Consider the following 25362-nt stretch of genomic DNA (forward strand, 5'->3'; position numbering starts at 1 on the left):
GTTGAGGAATTTGCGCAGTTTTAAGAACATAGCTAACTTTCTGTGCCAGTAAACAGCAAATACTAATGCTTGGACGACGTCAATTTTCGAGAACTGTACAACTGTTGATGTCTTGTTTGTGAGGTGTTGGAGGAACATTGCATCATCTGCTATGTTTCATTCTTTACGCCGGTGCAAAATGACGGATTTTTTGCAAAAGAACAAACAGTGAGGTGTATTACAATGCAATATTTTGTTACTAAATTGATGGTGTAAAATCATATGTAAGTAAATGTAAGTGTTTTATTGTTTACTTACATGTAAAATATACTATGTACGGTATATTACAAAACTGTATCTGTGTTTGTCATTGGTATTTACCAAAATTGGCAAACAATTGAAATTCGTGCTTGCAAGCCATCATAAAGGTGCCGAATAGCATCCTGCAATAGTGTCCCAAGCATTGTGTACCTTTTGTTGCAATTCAGCAATGGTTGGTGCAGGCTCTGAAGAGTGCCTATATTCCTGCTTCATGATGTCCCATATCTATTCAATTGGCAAGAGATCCGGTGATCTTGCTGGCCAGGGCAGTTGTTGTAGACCATGTAGAGCACATAGTGTCACAGGAGCTGTATGTGGATATGCATTATCCTGCTGAAAAAAGCGTATCACCTTCCCGTCGAAGAAATGGCAGTAGCACAGAGACAACAACCTGTACAATGTAGCGGGCACCGGTTGCGTTACCCTGCAGAAACACTAACTGTGACTGCAAGTTGTAACTGATGGCCCTACACACGATCAAGCATGGGGTGGATCCTGGGTGTCCATCATTTGCATACAGACAGAAACTACTCTCGTTACTGAAGACAACAGAGTGCCATTCCCCTCTCCAGTTGACTCTTTAATGACACCAGAATAGCCGTGCTTGGTGGTGTCGTGGTGTCATTGGTAGCCTGGTCAGAGGCACACATGATCGTAATCCTGCTGCAAGCAGATAATTCCCAGTGGTTTTTTGTGACATAGCAGGTGCAATATGTGACTGAATTTTGTTCCTGTATAATGATCTGTCAGCCACCGCTGTACGCTCAGTGCATCAATTTTGACGTCCGGAGCCTGGTCTATGGGTTTAAGAATGTTCCAGAGACCACTGCTGAAAGCAGCGACACACCACCGATACATTGTGCCCAACATGTGTAACAATCCGTTGATACGTACATGCAGCTTCCCACAGGCCCACAATGCGACCCTGTTCAAATGGCTGCAGTTGTTCAAGAGCAGCGAGTACTCATCGGCAGGGCATGGTTGTACCCTAGAATGAATGTGACAAACACTCTTCACCTGTAATCTCGCAACAGATACTGCCTGCAGACTCAAAACAGAGTGCGCACGGACTGGCCTCCTGAGCATCATCTGGTCGCCGATGTCAGAGACAAATCACTAATACAACCCCTCATTATGCACATATTATACTCTGGTACCACCAAACACGGCCTTCAGGGATGTGGCATGGGTTTTTTTTTTTTTCTTTTCTTGGAGTGTATATTGCCCAACAAAACGTAATTTTCATGCTAGGTACAAAGAACACTCAAACTCAGATACTACAGACACTCATCCTATTAAAAGCACATATATGATGAAGCCGTCAACATAATGGCCATCAGCACAGATCTTAAAATATTCAAATATTACGCACCGGGCGAGTTGGCTGTGCTTCCATCCCACTCGTAACCCTTTCCTATCCCATCGTCACCTGAAGACCTATCTGTGTCGGTGCAACGTAAAACCAATTGGACCGGACAAGTTAGCCGTGTGGTTAGAGTCATGCAGCTGTGAGCTTGCATCCAGGAGATAATGGGTTCGAATCCCACTGTCGGCAGCCCTGAAGATGGTTTTCTGTGGTTTCCCATATTCACACCAGGCAAGGGCTGTACCTTAATTAAGGCCACGTCCGCTTCCTTCCCATTCCTAGATCTTCCCTATCCTATCATCGCCATAAGACCTATCTGTGTCAGTGCGATGTAAAGCAAAAAAAAAAAAAAAAAATTGGAAAAAATATTACACACTGATAATGATTAATTCTCATATGCTGGGTTTAGTGGCTTAAGTTGGCAGGTTCCGTCCTGGCTCGGTCCAGTTGTATTTGAAGGTGCCTAAATATGTCAGCCTTGTGTCGGTAGATTTACCAACACAGAAATGAACTCCTGCGGAGCTAAATTCCGGCACCTCGGCGTCTCCGAAAACCGTAAAAGTAGTTAGTGGGACATAAAGCAAATAACATTTAAAAAATGAGTAAGTCACATACCAGTAAAGCACAGTCATTTTTCAAACGGTGTTAAATTTTGTAATTATTAATTCACTAATGCTAAACAAGCCAGCTAGCTTAACGCAATGATGGCATATTGCACTCCCAGTTGGACTATTGAGGTGAGAGGAAACAAAAGGAATACTGCTTTATGATAAGTTCTAACACTAATATAAAGTGTTGGACAGAATGTTAACAAATGTTTGTACATCTCCTAATAATATTCATGAATTCATATTTAAAAAAAATGAAAGTGTGATTCAATAAACTTTAATGATGGTGTTCTTTCAAGAACAAACCATGTCATTCTCTTTTTTATTAATGGCATCTTTTTCAGATTTTATCTGTTATTTAATGTTATCGTTTTCATGCAGTTTCTAAATCTATTTTATCTTTAATCTTTGAAGGACGGAAGAACTTAGCTGTTATAAATTATCGATACTGAAGAGAAATGGCTTCCACTATATATATATCTACTATATAAAATGAATGTAGATATTTGGAGAATCTGCATTTTAGTGATAATTTATGAAAGTGTGTGTTAGCAGAAATAAATGAGTGGAGTGGAATGGAAATATTTTTCCATCTAAGAGTTTATGTGGTAACGAAGGAGCACCCAGACTTAATGTTTAGGACTTCGCCAGGGGTTTAAGACCAGATGACCTTTCTCCTGCTACTTATTGGTCCTAGTGAAAAACCTAACTAAAGTCACCAGAATTTGAGCATGGGATGCTCAGGTTGGGAATCTAGGACTAGGCGACTGTTCCAGCATGTCGTCCTTCGCCTCAAAATAAATTTATAAACTATTTTTATTTAACTTCCTTGTAAATTTCACAACCTGAAATTGAAGTGAAAGTTGTCTTTCTGCATTTAAAATCCCATTTCAGCATAAACTCTGGTGCACTTTCTATGTATTGCTATCTCATTAAAGGCATTTATGCACCTGCTTCAACTGGGTTTGTTCAGTATAGGCATACTTTGTTTTGTAATATTTTACATAAATTATGTAAGATATTAACCAATCATTGCATATGTATGCTAGTTTTAATATACTGTAAGCTGTACTCTAGCTAATCATATGACAATTATAAACTTCCCCAATTCTAAAATTTTGCAACCTTAATTTAGCGATCACCTGTACTTTTTTGGAAGAACATTTAATGCCTGCTTTAGGCAGGTTTTGCTGTAATATACTGCAAAGTTTAGAGAAACTGGATTTATGAAGAGGAATTAAAATATTGACAGCCAAATTAATGTAATAATACATGAATTAATGATATGAATCACTCTAACAATGAATGAATTAATGAAATACTGTTGATTTCAATCAAAAGGTATCCTTGTATAAGGTGTAAGGAATTTTATGATACATTCAATGACTGCTGTTGTAACAAATTTCTTGTTATAACCAATGATGCTTTTGCTGTATTTTTTTTTGAGAATAGAAAAAAAAAGTTATCGAGAGTCTGCAGCAGGACTTATATTAGTAACTGCACTTAACTGTAATCCATGAAATGTGATTGGAATAAAAGAAATATAAGTGGTGTATCTGTTATGCTGAGTATCTTGTCTTCTATGTGATGTATGTGAGTTACCTGTAGGAATATACACTGACTGACAGAGCAAATGCTACACCAAGAAGGAGTGGTTCAAAAGGGATGAAAGTTGGGGAAAAAACAGAGACGGCACGGACGAATAATTGATGTTTATTTCAAACCGATATGCAGGTTACACAATGCGCACGGCATCGACTCGGTAGGATGTAGGACCACCGCGAGCGGCGATGCACGCAGAAACACGTCGAGGTACAGAGTCAATAAGAGTGCGGATGGTGTCCTGAGGGATGGTTCTCCATTCTCTGTCAACCATTTGCCACAGTTGGTCGTCCGTACGAGGCTGGGGCAGAGTTTGCAAACGGCGTCCAATGAGATCCCACACGTGTTCGATTGGTGAGAGATCCGGAGAGTACGCTGGCCACGGAAGCATCTGTACACCTCGTAGAGCCTGTTGGGAGGTGCGAGCAGTGTGTGGGCGGGCATTATCCTGCTGAAACAGAGCATTGGGCAGCCCCTGAAGGTACAGGAGTGCCACCGGCCGCAGCACATGCTGCACGTAGCGGTGGGCATTTAACGTGCCTTGAATACGCACTAGAGGTGACGTGGAATCATACGCAATAGCGCCCCAAACTATGATGCCGCGTTGTCTAGCGGTAGGGCGCTCCACAGTTACTGCCGGATTTGACCTTTCTCCACGCCGACGCCACACTCGTCTGCGGTGACTATCACTGACAGAACAGAAGCGTGACTCATTGGAGAACACGACGTTCCGCCATTCCCTCATCCAAGTCGCTCTAGCCCGGCACCATGCCAGGCGTGCACGTCTATGCTGTGGAGTCGATGGTAGTCTTCTGAGCGGACGCCGAGAGTGCAGGCCTCCTTCAACCAATCGACGGGAAATTGTTCTGGTCGATATTGGAACAGCCAGGGTGTCTTGCACATGCTGAAGAATGGCGGTTGACGTGGCGTGCGGGGCTGCCACCGCTTGGCGGCGGATGCGCTGATCCTCGCGTGCTGACGTCACTCGGGCTGTGCCTGGACCCCTCGCATGTGCCACATGTCCCTGCGCCAACCATCTTCGCCACAGGCGCTGCACCGTGGACACATCCCTATGGGTATCGGCTGCGATTTGACGAAGCGACCAACCTGCCCTTCTCAGCCCGATCACCATACCCCTCGTAAAGTCGTCTGTCTGCTGGAAATGCCTCCGTTGATGGCGGCCTGGCATTCTTAGCTATACACGTGTCCTGTGGCACACGACAACACGTTCTACAATGACTGTCGGCTGAGAAATCACGGTACGAAGTGGGTCATTCGCCAACGCCGTGTCCCATTTATCGTTCGCTACGTGCGCAGCACAGCGGCGCATTTCACATCATGAGCATACCTCAGTGACGTCAGTCTACCCTGCAATTGGCATAAAGTTCTGACCACTCCTTCTTGGTGTGGCATTTGCTCTGTCAGTCAGTGTATAAAACAGACTTGTAGAAGACTGAAGAGAAATAGTTGTTTTTATACAGACAATATGAAATGAACTTGGTGTCATGATTATATCTTTGTCATGCGAGATATTTAAAGTGTGCTCTCTCTTTCAGGTCTGCATTTGTTGCTGAATAACTCTCAGAGAATCCATGACATAGCAAGCACTTCGAGAGTTCCTTTTTGTGTGTTTCATTATCTAATAATTTCTACGGATTATTTCGTCCTTACTGATACCTCCGGTGAGCTACATCTATGTCTACAACTATTTTATTTGCAAGTGATAAAAATCATTGTTATCCGTATTGAAGATACTGAATGTAGGATGCTAAAAGGTTTGTTTTGTCACCTATTCAATACATATAAATTTTACAATTTAGGAATTTATTATTGATTCCACTTGAGACATGTTTCGCCCTTCATTGAGGGCATCATCAGTCAAATTATCTCCTCAAGGCAAAAATCAGGTACCTGGTTAGTAGTTGACATGCACAAATGAATACATATTATTAATACACATTACAAAAATTAAGTAAGAGAAACAGTTGTACAATAGTGATGGTTGAACATATAGGTTTATAGAATAAGAAGTCAGCACCAATGCGTAAAATTAAAATATTAGAGTTCGGCAGTGGTGCTCCGGAGAACAGTTGACGCAATCATAGGAAAATATAAAGTTTTAAAAATATTTACATTATAACAATCAAGGGAGAAAGGGTGTAGTGCTCGGCGTCAATGTTTGTAACCAAAAAATTAAAGTCAATGGTTGGTAACTATACAGTATTTACATTGTCCAATTGAACAGTTGAGAATAAAGTTTTTAATGTCAATGGTCGGTAACTATACAGTATTTACATTGTCCAATTGAACAGTTGAGAATAAAGTTTTAAAAATATTTACATTATAACCAAAACTTTATTCTCAACTGTTCAATTGGACAACTTAAATACTGTATAGTTACCAACCATTGACATTAATTGTTTGGTTACAGACATTGACGCCGAGCACTACACCCTTTCTCCCTTGATTGTTATAATGGAAATATTTTTAAAACTTTATTTTCCTACGATTGCGTCAACTGTTCTCCGGAGCACCACTGCCGAACTCTACTATTTTAATTTTACGCATTGGTGCTGACTTCTTATTGTATAAACCTATATGTTCAACCATCACTATTGTACAACTGTTTCTCTTATTTAATTTTTGTAGTGTGTATTAATAATATGTATTAATTTGTGCATGTCAACTACTAGCCAGGTACCTGATTTTTGCCTTGAGGAGGTAATTTGACTGATGATGCCCTCAATGAAGGGCGAAACATGTCTCAAGTGGAATCAATAATAAATTCCTAAATTGTAAAATTTATATGTATTGAATAAGTGACAAAACAAACCTTTTAGCATCCTACTATTTTATTTATTAGTGCTGGAAGTTTATGTGCTTAAACTATTACTGAATGATGGTAAAAACTGAAGATGGGAAGAATTTCTAAATGGAATTTATTTTCCCAGAAGTAGTAGGGATCTAAACAGTGGAAACAAACTATCCTAAGGAATTGTTGAGGACAGGGAGAAAAAATAAACTGTTTACTCTGTACAGTGAAACCTCGTTAACCCGGACCAGTTTTGAAAAAGAAATTATGTTTTTCAGCGTAGTAAATGAAGACTTGTTTTACAGACGATAAATTGCTATTCTCGGTAGGTACATTACTCGGATTCTCTTGGCAACGGGCGAGTTCATTGCACCTACCCCACCTGCTGTTGCTACGCAGCAGACTGGTGACTCAGCCCGCTCCTACTCCCACCCGCGCCTCGCACTTGACATTGACTAAGAAACAACGTTCCTCAGTTGCGCTGCAATCTCGGTAGTGTTCACGAGTTTTCCTAGCTTCACGGTTGAGGTACAGTATTGTTTTGCGGTTTCGTTTGCTCATTGTCCGCGATGGCGACGAAATGTAAAAACATTGTTGTGACTATGGAAAAAAGGATGGAAGCATTGACAAGAATTGATAAGGGATAATCGTTAAAGAACATTGCTGCTGAGTTTGGAGTAGGAACATCGACCGTATCTGATTGGAAAAAGAACAGAAATCGCATTGAAGACTTTTGTTTCAAGATGATTTCTAAGGACATTTTGCATAATCGGTGTAAAGCAAAAACTGCTAAACTAGAAACTCTAGATGAAGCATTGTTTGCCTGGTTTTGTGCTGAAAGAGAACGTGGTTTGCCGATTTCTGGACCCATCATCCAACAGAAAGCATTGAATTTGAACAAACAGTTGCCCCATGGAGATCCAAATTTTACAGCTAGCCAGGGATGGTTGGACAGATGGAAAAAACGGCATGGAGTGTGTCAACTTACAATCACTGGGGAAACCTTGTCAGGTGATGTTGAAGCAGCAGGAAACTTTAAAAAAGAGTTTGAGGACTTTATTAAAAAGGAAGAATTGACGCCAGATCAAGTTTAAAATGCCGATGAATCCGGTTTATTCTACCAGATGTTGCCGAGTAAAACGCTAGCCTCAAAAGTAGAAGATTGAGCCAAAGGGTATAAAAAAGGGAAAGACCGCCTCGCCATAATGGCTTGCAGCAATGCGTCAGGAAACCACAAACTTCCTCTCCTTATAATAGGGAAGTCTAAAAACCCCCGTGCATTGAAAAATATGAAACAAGATTCATTGCCTGTCATTTACAGATCACAAAAAAGTGCTTGGATGGTTAGTGACATTTTCAAACAATGGTTTTTCGAGAATTTTGTGCCGTCAGTAAAAAGATATTTGACGAAGTGTGGCCTTCCCAACAAGGCGATTTTGCTGATTGACAATGCACCTTCGCATCCGTCTGTCAATGAGCTAGTCAAAGATGAAATTTCAGTGAAGTTTTTACCACCTAATGTAACTTCTCTTGTTCAACCGATGGACCAAGGAGTTCTAGAAAAAAATGAAAAAAGTGTACAAAAGGCAAATGGTAAGTCAACTGGTAGAGAACGATGGAGAGCATGGTGTGGTAGAGGTGCTGAAATCTTTTAACGTAAAGACTGTTATTTATATTATTGCGGAAGCTTGGGACCAGGTTGGTAGAGAAACTTTATTAAAGTCATGGAAAAGGTTGTGGCCTGGTGTGTGTGACTTGCCAGAAAGCAACATTGAAGAAGAAGAAAAAATAAGTGTGGAAGAACATTTTATAGACATTTTAAAAAATATCGATGGCTGTTCCGATGTTGATGAAGCAGACATTAACATTTGGTTGATAATTGCATCATGCAGTGTTACTGAAAATGAAAATGAACAGGATTCAGATTCAGACAGTGTTGATGAACCAGTTGTGGTTATGACCCACACAGAAGCAGTAGCAAACATTGAGAAATTGATGGTGTATTTCGAGATTCAAGCCGAAACATTGCCAAATGAACTTCTACTGTTCAAGCGGATGCGAGATCGCGCTGCTCGTAAGCGATGCACTAAACTGAGACAACAGAAGCTCACTGCCTTTTTTACTACCGACTAGTTTGTAGCTATATTGAGTACAGTGCAAATACATAGGCTATTACAGTGCACACAGTGTATGTGTTTTTAGGTGAAAGTGTGTCGATAATAATTTCTAAACTCCATTAAAAATATTTCGGTGATTTATATGTTTTTTCTTTCGTTTTCCCGTCATTCTCTGGATAACCCGGATTTTCGTTAACTCGGATCGGCCCTGGTCCCAGTTGATCCGGGTAAACGAGGTTCTACTGTATTTGTAAAGGACAAAGGTAGAGTAATATTGACAACACCAGCAGACATAAAAAGCAGATGGGATGAATTATTTCATGATTTTAAGTGCAAGAGCCTTTTGGTATTAAAACAAAAGATATCCAGCTGACAGAAGAAATTGAAATGGCAGACATGTAGCTGGCACATAAGAAGATATGAGGAAAAGCTCTGGGAATGGATGAACTTGCAGTAAAAATGAAGCAAACAGCTGGACTTCGGGGATTGCAGCGGACAGAAGATTCATTAAAGTGAATTACAGTACCTATTTTTGAGATTAAACTTGAAAGGCATAACAGTCTATAATGATGTATGTATGTATGTAACTTTCCATAATCATGGAGAGAATACAAAAAAATGAGTCGGAGAAAAGATTAAAATGTAGTATTAAAAAGGACTATGGAGGAACTTCTTTCAAAAATCTATAAATGTTCAAATTTTAGAAATTGAGAATTCTGTAGTTATGTATCAACCTTGTTGCCATGCATGGCCTTTTGAAAAAAATTCTGTATTTGCCGTAGTAATAGGGTGTTGAAATCAGTTTTTGCTAAACTCGATCTTTTGTTATTACATGTGATATAAATTATTTTTGCTTCTGTATTGATGATATTTGACTTTATATAACAACAATGTTATTTTATTATTTTATCCACCTAATCAATACATTAAATACATACAATTAGGACCTTGTCCTTATTAAATTGTTCGTTGACATTATTGAAAAATATGGTACATGTTTTGCCTTAATTATGTAGGCATCATCAGCCATAATTTGACCTTAAAATAAAATCAGGCACCTGATTGACTTATGAACTAATGTTAAAATAGAACTGTATTAAATCTTAAAAGACCGTGTGTAAAATTAACATGTGGCAAATTTTTAAAAAAAATTGATATATTTACAAGCCTTGTAACTATGAATGAGGTGAATAATACAACAGTTGATTTTGAACTTGTGATTTAAGGAAGTTGATACATAATAATATTTAACTAGTAAGTGATTAAAAATGGAAAAATATTCCGAATTATCAAATCAAATGCAGTCTTGTTAAAATGTCACAAAACAATAAATTCTACAAGGTTCAACTTTTCAATGCAAGATGTGTTGTCGGTTAAAATTACAACCTCATTTGTTTATGGTACCGGTTTCAATATCCATGGACGTTGTCATCAGCCAATAAGGGACATTATACGGAGATACACATTAAAGTTAAAATACACAAAATTGACCCTCATAATTAAAACTGTCTATAACAAGTTAAAATACAAAGCATATTTATACTAAATGTCCAGGTTTGAATATGTAATTAGTCTCTTGGCTGGGCTGCTGGCAATTGTCGAGTTCAAAACTCGACAGTTGCCAGCAGCTCATAAGATCACAACACAAGAAGTTACTCTCGCTGCAAGCCAAGAGACTTCACCTTAGAATCAACGATCAATATGCTTATCTAAACACAACTGTAGCATTGCTCCTTTCGACCAGCACACAAGGCAAGCTTACAATTCATAGTAACGTCAAAACATCATATCAAGTGAGATGGTTCATAGGAGTCCAAATCAAATTTGAACATCAACTAAGGGCTACCAGCGTTCACACCACCAATAAAGTGAAAATACTATATACCATATGCTAATGACATTTAGCTTATGCAGATAAGTGATTATTCATTAGTCTTAAGACCACCATTTAATGACATTTTAAATGTAAATTTTAATCATCACGTTTTAACAAGACGGCATTTGATTTGATAATTCGGAATGTTTTTCAGGTTTTAACCACTTACTAGTTAAATATTATGTATCAACTTCCTTCAATCACAAGTTCACAATCAACTGTTGTATTATTCACCTCATTGATAGTTACAAGCCTTGTAAAGCCATCAATTTAAAAAAAAAATTGCCACATGTTAATTTTACACACAGTCTTTTAAGATTTAATACAGTCCTATTTTAACATTAGTTCATAAGTCAATCAGGTGGGGGGCCGATGACCTTCGATGTTAGGCCCCTTAAAACAACAATCATCATCATCATCATCATCATCATCATCAATCAGGTGCCTGATTTTATTTTAAGGTCAAATTATGGCTGATGATGCCTACATAATTAAGGCGAAACATATACCATATTTTTCAATAATGTCAACGAACAATTTAATAAGGACAAGGTCCTAATTGTATGTACTTAATGTATTGATTATGTGGGTAAACCAGTGAAGTAACTTATTGTTATTATATAAAGTCGATATTTGGTTTCGGCCAGTTAGAGCGAAAGTCTATTAATGCAAACTGTGTTTTACTTCCGAGAGAAAATTGTATCAAAGGGAAGTAGATTATTGGCCAGTGCTTCCCGCCAGAAGCAATAATATGCATAAATAGTGATGTTTCACACAGCATTAACTCCTGGTTATTGCTTAGTTTATGCTAGCTTCTGCATGGACAACATTGCAGTAAAGGAGTTGTCTTTCATATTATAATATGGATGTTCATAGAAGCGATTCATAAAATGACATACCTGTAACTAAGTGTCCAAGTGGTAAGGATTCAACATCATACTTATTTTAATACTCTGTCATGTTAATAGTCGAAAATATGGTTGGTTATATAAATGTAATTTAGTAGCATAAGTATAAGAATACGAGAGCGTTGTATGAACTCACCTGTTTAATCATATATGTTTTACCAACTCAGCTCTAAAGTTTTAGTGTAGACTGCAAGTACACAGTGAACAATCTGAGCTCAAGAACATTGTATTTCAACCAAATATATTTTATTAATGTATAGAATAGTAGAATTTAAGTCTCATATTCAGGTCATTTAACTTAATTGTTTTATAGCCATGAGGAAGAAACTGTAATATTGATACTATAACACTTATATTCATATCATGTGACACTCTTCATTGAATTTAGTGATGTTTTAATTATATGTTAACTTTACAATATATGACCAGCTGAGGATGACCTCTAAAATGGTTGAAACCAGTCCTGTACACTAATAACCCTAAATAAAGTATTGATTAAATTGAAGCTTCCTATCTTTATATTTATGGGTATCAAATATCAATACGGACATGAAACTAATAGATCATGAGATATTGCGTAAAAGTAGTTATAAAACCCAGCAAGAACAAGAAGATGCCAACTATTGCATGTTCATATGGGCTAAACCATAACACTGTCAAGATATTAAATAAACATTGGGAAGCAAAAGATCTGAAGATTTTGCAATCCAAGATGCCATTTAAAATAACTGCCCGAAGATTGATGACTTACGACAAGTCTATAAAGAAGGTGTCGTGTTTGAGGTACTGAAGTCCAGGAACTGCAGCCAGTAAATAAAGAAAGGGACTATTTTGCAGAAAAAATAATGTGGTAAATGAGGATAAGAAAAAGGAAGTACTGAGAGTTTGTATTCTGTTTGTGTTTTTGTGATGTTATATATAGAAGATGATATAACCATGTCAGAGATGAAATTAGTAGTCCGTGTGAAAACGGGGAAGGCACCAGGAATGAATGAAATTAGTGTGTAAATGATAAAGGCTGCTGGACCTGTTTGACTACAATGGGTGTACAGATTGTTAAAATTGCATTTGGAGATAGAAAACTGGGAAAGGGAATAATACCAGCCTTTAAAAAGGGGGGACAAAAAAAGTGTGTGAGAATTATAAAGAAATGTGCCAGAAGACTGGGGAAAGGGAATAATACCAGTCTTTAAGGGGGACAAAAAAGTGTGCGATAACTATAAAAGTGTTGGGGTGAAAAACCTAAATGAGAGAATTGAAAGGAGTAAACTAAGATGGTTTGGACATGTAAAGAGGATGGAGGAGGAAACAGTACAAAAGCAGATGATGGAGATGAATTTCGATAGAGGGAGACAGAGAGAGAGAGAGAGAGCTAGAATAAGGTGGATCGAGTTAATGAGGAGTGCAAGAAGAAGAAACCTACACTGGGAAAATATTATGGAAGATCGATTTAATGAGGAGTGCAAGAAGAAGAAACCTACACTGGGAAAATATGATGGAAGAGGAATGGTGGAAGGAGAGAGGAAGGCCGAGAAGTGCCATAAATACCCCAACCTGGCAGGAGCTGGGTAAGGGGAAAGGAGGGAGGATGTTTTTATAATTTTATGTTAGTATTTTGCACTTTGTTCATTAAACTGTTATACAGCAATGTGATACTAAAGAACTGTTTTTTTTATGGAACATGAACAGTAAAGAAGCTTTCTTTACAATATCTGTTAAAAAAGATAGGGAAAAGAAAAAGACATACTGAATTTTTATATTGGCAAAAGTTTTAACTTCCATTTTTTTATTTATCGACTTTTGAAAGAAGTTCAAAATTTCTTCCTCTGTTCTGACAATAGAAATAACAATTTTAGAAATATCAAACATATAATCAAATTCATGCTTTAAAAAGTAGTGTAAAAATATTTTGTTCATAGAATTATTTTTTTGGTATGATATTTTAAAAACATATTTCCTGAAAATTTGCTTTTTAGCATGTATAGAGTTTTGAAAAAACACACCTCAATTTGTTTTCAGAAGTGAATGATCATAAATGGAACCCATTTTAACGATGATACACAATAAAGAAAAGCATTGTGAGTCTATTGGAACGATATCATGGTTATATTGCAATAGGCAAGGCATACGGTAGTGTCTAAAGAAAACTTCCGTTAAGTCTGGTGCTCTGGCATGGTCAGCAAGTCGTCATCCTCCTGTTTCCCAAAATAATGGGTTCAGTCCTAGTTGAGATCGGTGGCATATGAGGATATTATAATGTGATGACCCTGTGTCATTGGCTTCTAGCATGTTTTAGATATGTTACCAAATTCTAGCACATCCATCTCTTGTAAAAATTTATAGCAGTTGAAGGGATTTTAAACAAATAACATTGTTAATCTAATGCAGAATCTTCTGTGAAAAAGAGAGAATAAAAATTGTGAAAGCAGTATATTCTAAATGATGCAATAGTTTCAAGACGCTAGTGGGTAAAACTGTATGATGTAAAATTGAAAATGAAATGATGAGTAACCAACCCAATTTTGAGGCAAGGAAAGGACAATGTTGTTGGTATTGCTGAAAGTGCCACTCAGCATTTTTATCAAATGCACAGTTGCTAATAGAAAACCTTGTGCGCAGGAAAACGACAGAAATTTTACCTTTTAGATGGTGTGAAAAGAATGTGACTCTCGGTAGGAAGTTCTGTGTTGGAATTACATTTCAGAAAGGTGTCATTATCATGGTTCACAAAATGAACAAATCATACTTTTAGCTTTCACCGTAAGCAGCAAATGAAAAGCATGTTGCTGAACACAAAATTTTATATTGTCCAAATCATCATCATCATTTCTTCGCTCCAGCTAGCTGAGTGCGGTTGTGTACAAGCCTCCTCCAGTTCGTCCTGTCTATGCACAGATACTGTTCATATATGCGATGCCAGTTCACATCTCTAATTTCAAGGTCCTTCAATATCTGTTTTTCCCAAACATCGTGACGTCTTCCTCTTGGTCTCTTCCCAGGAACATTGTGGTCAAAGTATGTTTGAGGAGTCCTGTGAGGGTCCATTCTTTTCATGTGACCATACCATTGCAATTTCTTCACTTCTAGAGTCTCCAGCAAGCTTCTTTCCAATCCAGGCTGTTGCCAGATATCCACATTCCTTATTTTATCCATTTTCGTTTTTTGTAGACAAGAACAGAGGAACTTCATTTCTCTTGCCTGAAGACGACTCTTTGTTGGTCCAGTGTGTTGCTGCTTCTAGGCCATACGTCAGTATAGGTACTAGATACATGTTGTACAAGCAGATTTTGGAAACTAACGGAAATGTTTCATCCCAAAGTATTTGATGTACAGCATGATAGAATTTGGAAGCTTTCTGTATTCTGTTGCTAATCTCTTGATGTATGGTATTGTCTGATGACAGAACACTACCTAATACTGGAAGTTGTCTACGATATCCATCTCCTCATCTCCAATTCTTACATGAACAGTTGGAGAGTTTCTACCCATCACCATGATGTAATGGTATGAGGTAAGACACAAGCAGAAGTACAAACCAGACTAGATCTCTGGCATGAAGCTTCTACAACCTTAGGTCTCAAAATCATCAAAACAAAGACAGTATGTTGTCCAAATCAAAAATGAATAATGTAATGGTTATAGCGTCTGCCATGCCAACTTGCTATCGGCCGTATTGGCCCCACCCCCCTTACGCTCGTCCGCGCCAATCACGAGCAGCACTTAAGTGCTGGGCAGGCCCTTCTCTCTTCTGTCCGTGGTCGCGCCGCATGGGGCAACGGAAATTACTCGACTATCAATATGGAGTCTTCCATCTCGCGAGGTTCCTGGATACATCTAGCATCCGGACTGTTCCAGAAGGGTCGGCGCACCTATATAAGAGAGGAGTGACTTGCCTGGAATCAGTGAGTTAGACGGAGTGAGTGAGAGCGAGATTGAGTTCGCTGGTGTGAGTTAGCAAAGAGCGCAATCAGTGATAGCCTGGGCTGAGATGTCAGCCTGATGGAGTATCTGCCTGTTGGAGCCAAGGACTCGTTCCTGTTTCCCTGATGTGATGTGTGTGTGTGTGTCCCTTGAGGGCGGCTGCTGGAGGAGAACCTGGAGTGTTCTGGAGCAGCGCGAAGGGAACACTGGGTGCTGACGTGTGCAGACTGCCAACTGAGTTTGACGGATTGAGTGAACAGCGGGTACTATCCCGACCTGCGAGACTGACGTGTAGGCTGTGGACTGTGACAGCGCTAACGAGTGTGGCTGAGTTAGTGTAGTGTAAATAATCGATGTGTGTGTGTGTGTCTCTCTCTCTCTCTCTCTCTCTCTCTCTCTCTCTCTCTCTCTCTCTCATGAGAAACTGAGGAAGAGAGAGTGCGCAAACCATGTACGTGTGTAAGTTGTGTAAATCTGTAATTGTAGTGTTTAGTTAACCCAATCGCATCATTTGACGACCCTAGCTCGTCATAGTTACTCGTGGCATATGAATCAAATGACGAGCTCTGCTCGCGGCGATGCACAGCTGTACATCAATCAATATAGTTCAGTCACTAACCCACAGACGCCACTTGTATGCATTCTAAGCTGAAGTTTACACATGTAGCTTCGGTTTTTTCCCTTTCACCAGGTTCTCACACACTTCTGGAACAAGAGATAAGAGAATCTTTATTCATATAAGTTCGCTCTTGTCAGTTGCCATCATGGCGTCAAGCAGATATGCTGGTGTTGATGAAGAAGGAATACGGAAGCTAATAGATAGTGTTCTGGAGAGTGATATTGAAGGCAGTGATGTTTGTGACGACGAAATAGACCCTGAAGTCCTTAGTTCGAGTACTAGCGATGCGTATAGTAGTTCTGATGACACGGAAAGTGAAGCAAATAACGACGGTGTGCCGAGTCTTTCGAAACGAGCTCGTACCTCGGCACAGACTAACTTGACGGACTGGAACTGGACAAAAAGTGACAATAAACCTGTTGTACATAAGTTTAGTGAATACAGTGGGGTTAGTGAAAATTTATTGAAAAAGTTTGATATGCAGCCACTATCTGAACTCTCAGTTTTTTGTGCATACATGAACCCTTTGTTTGAAAAAATATCTGTCGAGACAAATTCATATGCAGCAAAAGAGTTGAGCAATCCTGACAGAAAAAAGTTGAAAGACAATGACAAATGGTTTGAGACTACACCTGATGAAATTAGGGCATATTTTGTGTTAGTTATACTAATGTCACAAGTGCAAAAGTCAAGAATACAGTTACACTGGAGTAAAAATAGGTGTATAAACACTCCTATTTTTCGTGAAACCATGAGCAGGGGAAGATTTATTATAATTTCACAATCTTTACATTTTGTTGACGATGAACAAGTCGATTGTAGTGACAAACTAAGAAAGATTAGGCCTATAATACAACATTTCTGCTCCAGATTTTCAGAATTATATTTACCTTCACAAGACGTTGCTCTAGATGAAAGTCTAATGAAATTCAGAGGCCGCCTTTCATATGCCCAGTGTAATAGGTCTAAACGTTCTAGGTTTGGAATAAAAATTTACAAAATTTGTGAATCAAGTTCTGGCTACTGTCTGTCTTTCAAAATTTATGTAGGTGATGATGTAACGGATCCAAGTCTGCCAGCAAGTACGAACGTTGTTCTCAACATGTGTGAACCTTGTTAGGCCGAGGACATACATTGTTTTTTAGATAACTGGTATTCTTCCCCAGATTTATTCAAAAGGCTACACGACAAGCAGATGAATGTAATTTGAACTGTTAGACAGAACCAAAAAGACATGCCTCGCGATATCAGTAAGACGAAACTAACCCGTGGAGAGTATGAGACGTGGGCTGCCAACAGTATGTTGTGTGTGAAGTGGAAAGATAACAAGGATGTTTGCTTTCTCACCACTAAACAGAAATCAGGTGACATGACAGGGACAGGCAAACTCAGACGAAAGAGAGGACAAACCCCGAGGGAAGAAGTGATAAAGCCCAAGTGTGGCCTTGAATATCAGAAGGGGAGGGTGGTGTTGACCTTCAGGATCAGGTTACAGCTCTGTTCCCCGTCATGTGACGCACAGTGAAAGGATATAGGAAAATATTCTTTTACCTCCTGGATATGTGTATTTTCAATTCCTTCACTGTGTATCACAAGATCGCTGCTAACAGAAAGACGAGCTACACGGACTTCCGAACTAGCATTGCGCAGCAGCTCCTAGAGACTGTTCAGTTGCCGGAGTACTCGGTTCGAGGTCGACCTTCAGCGAACACCACCCCAACCAGATTACAAGCTAAATCATGGGCCCTCTTTCCCATGCGTATTCCCCCTACAGAGAAGAAATCAAAAGTCACAAGAAGGTGTGTTGTGTGCTACAGCCGGGGTAAAAGAAGCGAAAGTTGCTGGCAGTGCAAAAAGTGTGGCATAGCTCTTCACTTAGAAGAATGTTTTGAGGTGTACCACACCAAGCAGACGTACTAAAATAGCGGCATTGGTAAGTTTATTACTTCTTTATTATGCATGCAAATTTTCAGAAAGGAATATTTACTGGTTGGTTTTGTATGATTTTCTAAATAATAGTGTGATGATGACGGCCATAGAGCGGTATTTAAATGTGATTTCTTAGTGAACTCCTATGGTATTTAAATGTGAGGCGAATGGGTTAATAAATCTTAGAAATAGGTCGCTACCGGGTTCTGTACTCATTTATTAATTTATTTACCCCGACAACACGTTACAATATGTTCGGTGTGATGAATCGTTCAGGATAATCTATTTTTATAGTGTGTGGTTCAGTATGTGTTCTTAAAAAGTTATTACACATCCCATATGATTACGACATCAAAGGAGTGAATGTTTATGATAAGTGGGATGACTCGCCCTTGATTCACTGGTCATGATGCACTTGAAAGGTGATTATTTTGTGAACTAAGGATGATGTCTTGGTGATATGTAACTCCTTTATAGATAATGATACAGTTTAGAAGCAGATGCTTTTCACATCACCCAAAGATAAATTGTCCATTGTTGTCCTGTCAACAGGGTTTCCTATTAGCAGCTAATATTGTGCATGTAAACTAATGTTGTGCAGTGCTTACAGTGATGTTGACAAGACAGTGCTCTCTTGATCTTGGAAGTGGAATGTGCTCCTTTTGAGACAGGGAAGTGTACTGCTTCCTATGATAACTTTGGATGTGCAATATTCAGTAACTAAATCTGGTTTGAAATGAGTAAATACATAGTTGCCCTCCTTTTTGCCACAAATAAATCAGGCACCATAAAATTAAATCCCTCTGCATAGGGAAAACCCAAACATGGCATGATGTCATTACTTGTCGGATATAGCCATACAATGACATAGATGTTGATTCCCGTAGGGAACCTGAAATATTTGCCCCGAATGAGTAAATTTATAATACCAACTACACATTGGTATTATAGCCATACAAAGAATGCTTGGTAGCTGCAGTCGCTTAAGTGCAGCCAGTATCCAGTATTCGGGAGATAGTAGGTTCGAACCCCACTGTCGGCAGCCCTGAAAATGGTTTTCCGTGGTTTCCCATTTTCACACCACACCAGGCAAATGCTGGGGCTGTACCTTAATTAAGGCCACGGCCGCTTCCTCCCCACTCCTAGCCCTTCCCTGTCCCATCGTCGCCATAAGACCTATCTGTGTCGGTGCGACGTAAAGCAACTAGCAAAAAAAAAAAAAAAGAATGCTTGGATGACAAGTGATGTTTTCTGTAGGTGGTGCCATGAAGACTTCGTTTCATCCATGAGAACCTACATTTTCTTAAAGATCACTGTCCAGCGTGTCCACCTGTTGATATGCTACATGATGATGTAGATGTTGGTTCCCATAGAGAACTTAAAATATTTATCCCAAATAAGTAAATTTATAATACCAATATAAATTGTCCATTATTAGACAAAAATTTTCCAGCTAACTCATTCCTGATTGCCAGCATTTCTCCCGAGTGTGCTAAGTTGGGAAAATTTACAATGTCCAGTAACGGGCCACTTATATTGGTATTATAAATTTACTCATTCGGGACAAATATTTCAAGTTCCCTATAAGAATCAACATCTATTTCATCTGATGGCCTGGCAGGCATCAATGTTTGGTAATGAGACAAAGTCTCTCGTAGTGCATTGGCACTGCCGGTGGATCCAAGTGGCCTACGCAGTGACCTTCACGGTATGCACTAGCCATGCATCTTGGTAGGTGTGCTATTTACAAACTGATGAGCCCAACTTAGCTCACTGGGGTGAAACGCTGGTAACCAGGAATGTGTTAGCTGGAAAATTTATAATGTCCAATAATGGACCATTTATACTGGTATGATATGCTACAGTCTAGACATTGAAATATCCGAATCATGATCTTCCCAAAATTACACTACAGCACTGATCCAGTCATTAAATTTAGGTATCATAAAAGCATTTAAAGTGCACTACTGTCAGTAACTTCTCAGTGCTATAATGAATTTTGATGAAGAAATATAATAAACTTCCTGGGCTGAGTGTCTCAGATGGTTAAGGTGCTGTTTTTCTGAGCCCAAGTTGGCAGGTATGATCCTGGCTTAGTCCATTGGTATTTGAAGGTGCTCAGATATTTCAGTCCCGTCTTGGTGGATTTACAGGCACATAAAAGAACTCTCGAGGGACAAAAGTCCGACACCATGGCAACTCTGGAAACCGCAAATGTAGTTGGGAACGTAAAACCAATAACATCACTATTCTAATAAACCTCAAAACATTTGCATATTGTTCAGTAGGTCTTTCAAAGGGGAAGTATTAGTTGAGCTACCATTCAGTATTGCTGGAAGAAATGCTTCCTTGTACAGAGTATCAATGATGGAAATTGCTCTGTTGCCGAATTCACGAATAATGATGCATAGTCCGCACTTAGTGTTCTGCAATGTAGCATCACCCTTGATGACATGAATGACCAGCCAGAAGTTGACAATAGTGAGCTGGTTTCAGAATGTGTAGAAGATACAGGTGAAGAGGCAAACTGTACCAAATCATGTTCCCCATGCTGCACCTTGGTAGTATAAAACAGTATGTGAAAAATGAATGCTCTACATTAAACCGTTAAGCCACAGTTGCGGACTTCATTTCTAAGGCAATCGACCTATAAGCCTACCGGTATAGTAAGTTGAGTGATTAATATGTAACGAGTAAAGCGTATAACTAACAAGTTTTCTTATTTTTGATTGCTGCATTATTTTGTTGACATTATTTACATGTATTACATTGTAGTATTTTTTCTTGTGCTCTTGCCTCATTTGTTACTGTACAGGCCACCTTTTGATGTTCAGGTATAATGCAGGGATGAAGTATGTCCCTCAATAACAGCATTATATCAGTCTTCTGCTGTGCTAAATAACTGTCATAATGATATTTTACCATATTTGTTTGAATCATGGACGCATCCCAATCTTCCCCTTAAAATTTTGGAAAAAGAATTCTGCCTAATGGACACATTTAATTTTCAACAAGAATTGTCTCGGTAATATTTAAAATAGGATGAATTGCAGTGTGAAATGAGTAAATGGAGATCAGTGGCTGCAGACTCAACAGTGCTGACCACACAGTACATTTTCCGCAAGAAATATCAATTATTTCCGTAACATCATGTCTGGGTTAAGCAAAGTGCAAGGCCTGCAGCATATGTTATAAAAGGGTCCATTAATTTAAAAAGTGTAAATACACATTTAAATATACAGTGTTGCAGAAGTTGGGGATATTAAAAGATTTTCTTCTTTTGGTGATATGAATGGTTAAAATCCTATATAGTTACGACCTCACTGAGCGAGGTGGCCATGTGGTTAGTCGTGCAGCTGTGAGTTTGCATTCAGAGGATGGTGGGTTCAAATTCCACCGTCGGCAGCCCTAAAGATGGTTTTCCATGGTTTTCCATTTTCACACCAGGCTAACTGGGGTTGTGCCTTACTTAAGGCCACAGACACCACCTTCCCAATCCTAACCCTTTCCTAACAATCCATTGCTGAAAATCTTCATTGAGTTAGTGCAATGTTAAATCGGTTAAAAAAAGAAAAAAACCTGTAAGAAGAAATTTTTTAAAATACCCCTAACTTTTGCAACACAGTTTACATTTTATATTTATTTACACACCAAGCAAGTGGTTGCGTGATTTGGGTCACATCTTGGATTTGAGAGATGGGTTCGAACCCCTCTGTCAGAAGCCCTGAAGATGGTTTTCCGTGGTTTCTCGTTTTCACACTGGACAAATGCTGGGGCTGTACCTTAATGCCACGGGTCGCTTCCTTCCCACTTCTAGCCATTTCCTATTCCATCATGACCATAAGACCTATCTGTGTTGGTGCGATGTAAAGCAAATTGTAAACAAAAAATTATTTATTTACATAGTTATGTAGCATATTTTCATATGTTATTTAGCCCGATTATATGGCAAATGTCTTGTGCAATTCCATGTGTTATTTAGGTGTACACATAGGTACGTATTTCACATATCAAAAGTAAGAAAATAACAATTGTCCAAATGTTAAATTTCCTAGGTTTAGCGTGAGGAAACTTGATGATACTGGAAAAATCTATTTCATGCAGAATTTGATGTTAGGTACCCTTTAGAGTGAGACTGTTCAATCAGTCGTGACCCATAATGTTCCTTAATTTATTTTTAATCCATTTCAACTCAGGAAATGACTGTTCTCCACTTCAGTTGGTAACGATGAGAGAGACAATTAGATGTGGAGGGCATTTTCTGCATTTGGAAAAGGAGACTCCAGACCATTTTCAGTTAATAAATAATAGAACTGTACCATTACAAGGTTTTGTTTTGTCCTAATATGAGAATTGGTAGGTAAAATGGGTCCACATATTCAATACAAGGCTAATGACACACACATCTCTATTTTGTCAATAATTTGTTACATTATCATCGCAGTATTAACACACAGAACATGAGAAGCAAGATCAGTTTTACACAGTTCACTAAAGTGAACAAATTCTTCACTGTCCTCCAGATCTTCTGGATACATCTCTATTTTCTCAATAATTAATTACATTATCATCGCAGTATTAACACACAGAACATGAGAAGCAAGATCAGTTTTACACAGTTCACTAAAGTGAACAAATTCTTCACTTTCCTCCAGATCTTCTGGATAAAATTTTGTAAGAATTGATGATCTGTTTAAAATCTCTTCAGGAGTAAGTGACTGCAACTGGTGAAAATCCAAATACGTCATTTAAATTTTGATAAGCTGTCTGCTGTTTTAACATGACAGAAATCAAGCTGTCTATAATGACAACAAAGGTTCTGTTTGCAAACATTATATAAGGCATTTCAGATTCAACAAGTGGATCTAGAAAGCTGGAACCAATGAAACTGTCATACACACAATTTCTCTTGTGTTATCTTTTAATTTGTTCTTGATAATATTCACATTCAGTTACATCCTTGGCTTTTTGCATAATTTCTTTAAAAAAATTACTTCATGGCTTGAATATGTGCATGCAAGGGTTCATAGAGTCAATAAGCGTGAGGAAACTTGATGACACTGGAAAAATCTATTTCATGCAGAATTTGATGTTAGGTACTCTTTAGAGTGAGACTGTTCAATCAATTTCTTAACAGAGATTTTGTGATAAGATTTCTTCTTTTTTGTGTTATAACAGTCCTACCTCCAAAAACCAATTACAACTAACATAAACAAGTTTTATGAGGAATGAACCTTCTACGTTAAGATATGGTACAGATCGATTTCTGGTAGGACACAGTATTTACAGTGCATTCATTATGTATTGTGGTACAGGCAAGAACCGAACCTGTTACTTTCATTGACCTGCTTGTCTCATCCTTCGTTCTCATAATATGAAAGTGACTGTGGTATGAGCAATGTTAGTAATGCCATGCAAACAGTCCCTAATTTGCTTGCTGTCTCAAAACCTCTACCTTTTTTGTTACATGTGCTTCAGCAATATAAAAGGCATCAAGCAGCCTACTAGTTTGTTAGGGGCTACCTGGCTGAGGCGGTAACTGTGGGCTCATAATGTGCCCTGACAGATCACGTTTTTGCATGTATTCCAGTGATGCACGTCATGGAGTGCACCGAAGGCCAAATGATGCTTTTCATCCTGGATGTGTGCAAGGTCAGGTTCAAGTCAAAGGTTGGTCTGTGATGTTTAGGGGGTGTTTCTCGTATCATGAATTGTGTCTGCTCACTGAGGTGACCACTAAAATGAACCAACATGTTTATTTAAACATTCTGGATGATGAGATGTTGCCTTTCAGTCAACATGTGCATGATGAGTATGCTATTGATACCCCGATATTTCAAAATGACAACAGCAAAGTTCACAAAGTTAAGATTCCAGTAAAGTTCCACCTTTTCAGTACAAATGTAAGTTGTATAAGATGTTGTCTACAACATTTATTTATTCATGGGACCGGTTTTGACATATTCAAATGTCATCATCAGCCTAAATCACTAAGAGAGCAAGTACATAATAAATTTTATACATACAAAGATACATGTCATACTTCATTTTTATAAATGGAATTGACAGTTTAATTAAAATTATGAATTTTGCGTGTTTTGAAACGCATAATAGTGCTATGCCGTACAATCAAATCTTGTGATTTATTTTTTAATTTGTTGATTGTGTGAAAGTCTTGAGAAGTTTCACGTATTGAATGTTGAATTAAAATAATGTACACAGAGCAAATACATGTTAGCCTATCATGCTTTACATACAAGGGCGCATAACATCTTGCGTCATTTTCACAATTATAGTTAGTAAGTTCAGTAAAATATTTATCGTGTTCTTTAAAATACCTATTAGTCCTATGTTACACTATTAAATCGAGCAATGTAATGTCCATCTCGTTGATCGTATGATGATCCTTAAGAAATTACACGTTTGTATACTGCATTAAAACATTATATTGAAACTGGTATACTTATTAAAGACTTGCTAAAACACAAGTATAAAGTTTTCTTTTAATGGTGTCATTAGGCACGATGGTGGGAGTATAATAAATAAATTCTTCTGTTCTTTTCTTGGATGTAATTAGGTGGTGTGATGTCTGTAGGCTATAATTTCTCAGTCAAATAAGGAAGTTTAATTGAAGCCTGGAGAGAAACAAGAAAATAATAAACGAATATGTGAGTATAATTGGCCTATATGAGCTAGCAACATGTGTGATTGTGATATATAAGGCTCATCTTGATCAGCGTGCTGTGAAGTGTATCCTGTAGAGAAGAGGTGCGGACTGAAGTGTGGGCCGTACTAAAGCAGTTGAGCACTGGGGGGGGATGGAGAAGGATAGTGGGAAGGAAGGGGCAGTGCTTAAGGCGGATCTGGAGAGTGGTGTTGTGGGGGCTTGTAACGTCATAGGGTGTTATAAAAAGTGTGGAATACTGAACGTCTGTTTAAAAGAATGACACACCTAAAGACGTTAATTAAAAAGTCAGAGGATGTTGTTTTTTTCTGAGATTTCGTTAAGATTTAAATTAGGATTAAAGAACTGGTCCATGTTGACGAAGCAGTTTTCCGTAACATCGAGAAGGGGGCTTTGTTTATGTTCATGAGAATGTCTATGTCTTGGTTTATGCTGCTGAAGCTGTGCTCTTGAGTCTTGATTATGCTGTCTGACCGCTGAATATCTATTATATTTGACGGCATTTACATGCTCCATATATCTGATTTTCAAGTTCCTCCAGGTCTGCCCGATGTACGAGGAATCGCAGTTATTACGTTGGAATCAGTAGACGCCCGGCTTTAAATAGACGTCAGTTTTA

At 38.5% G+C, this 25362-nt stretch overlaps 1 protein-coding gene across 2 annotated transcripts in view; it reads left to right on the forward strand.

The window, feature by feature from the left end:
• The window catches only part of Nipped-B (Nipped-B cohesin loading factor), an 804192-nt gene that overhangs the window by 81604 nt on the left and 697226 nt on the right, over positions 1-25362 (forward strand). For both annotated transcript variants that reach the window (XM_068226150.1, XM_068226151.1), the window contains exon 5: positions 5433-5558. The gene's annotated coding sequence lies outside the window, so the exon portion shown is untranslated. The remainder of the gene's footprint in view (positions 1-5432; positions 5559-25362) is intronic.

Source organism: Anabrus simplex, chromosome 2 (genome assembly GCF_040414725.1).
Source record: "Anabrus simplex isolate iqAnaSimp1 chromosome 2, ASM4041472v1, whole genome shotgun sequence".
Classification (NCBI taxonomy): domain Eukaryota; kingdom Metazoa; phylum Arthropoda; class Insecta; order Orthoptera; family Tettigoniidae; genus Anabrus; species Anabrus simplex.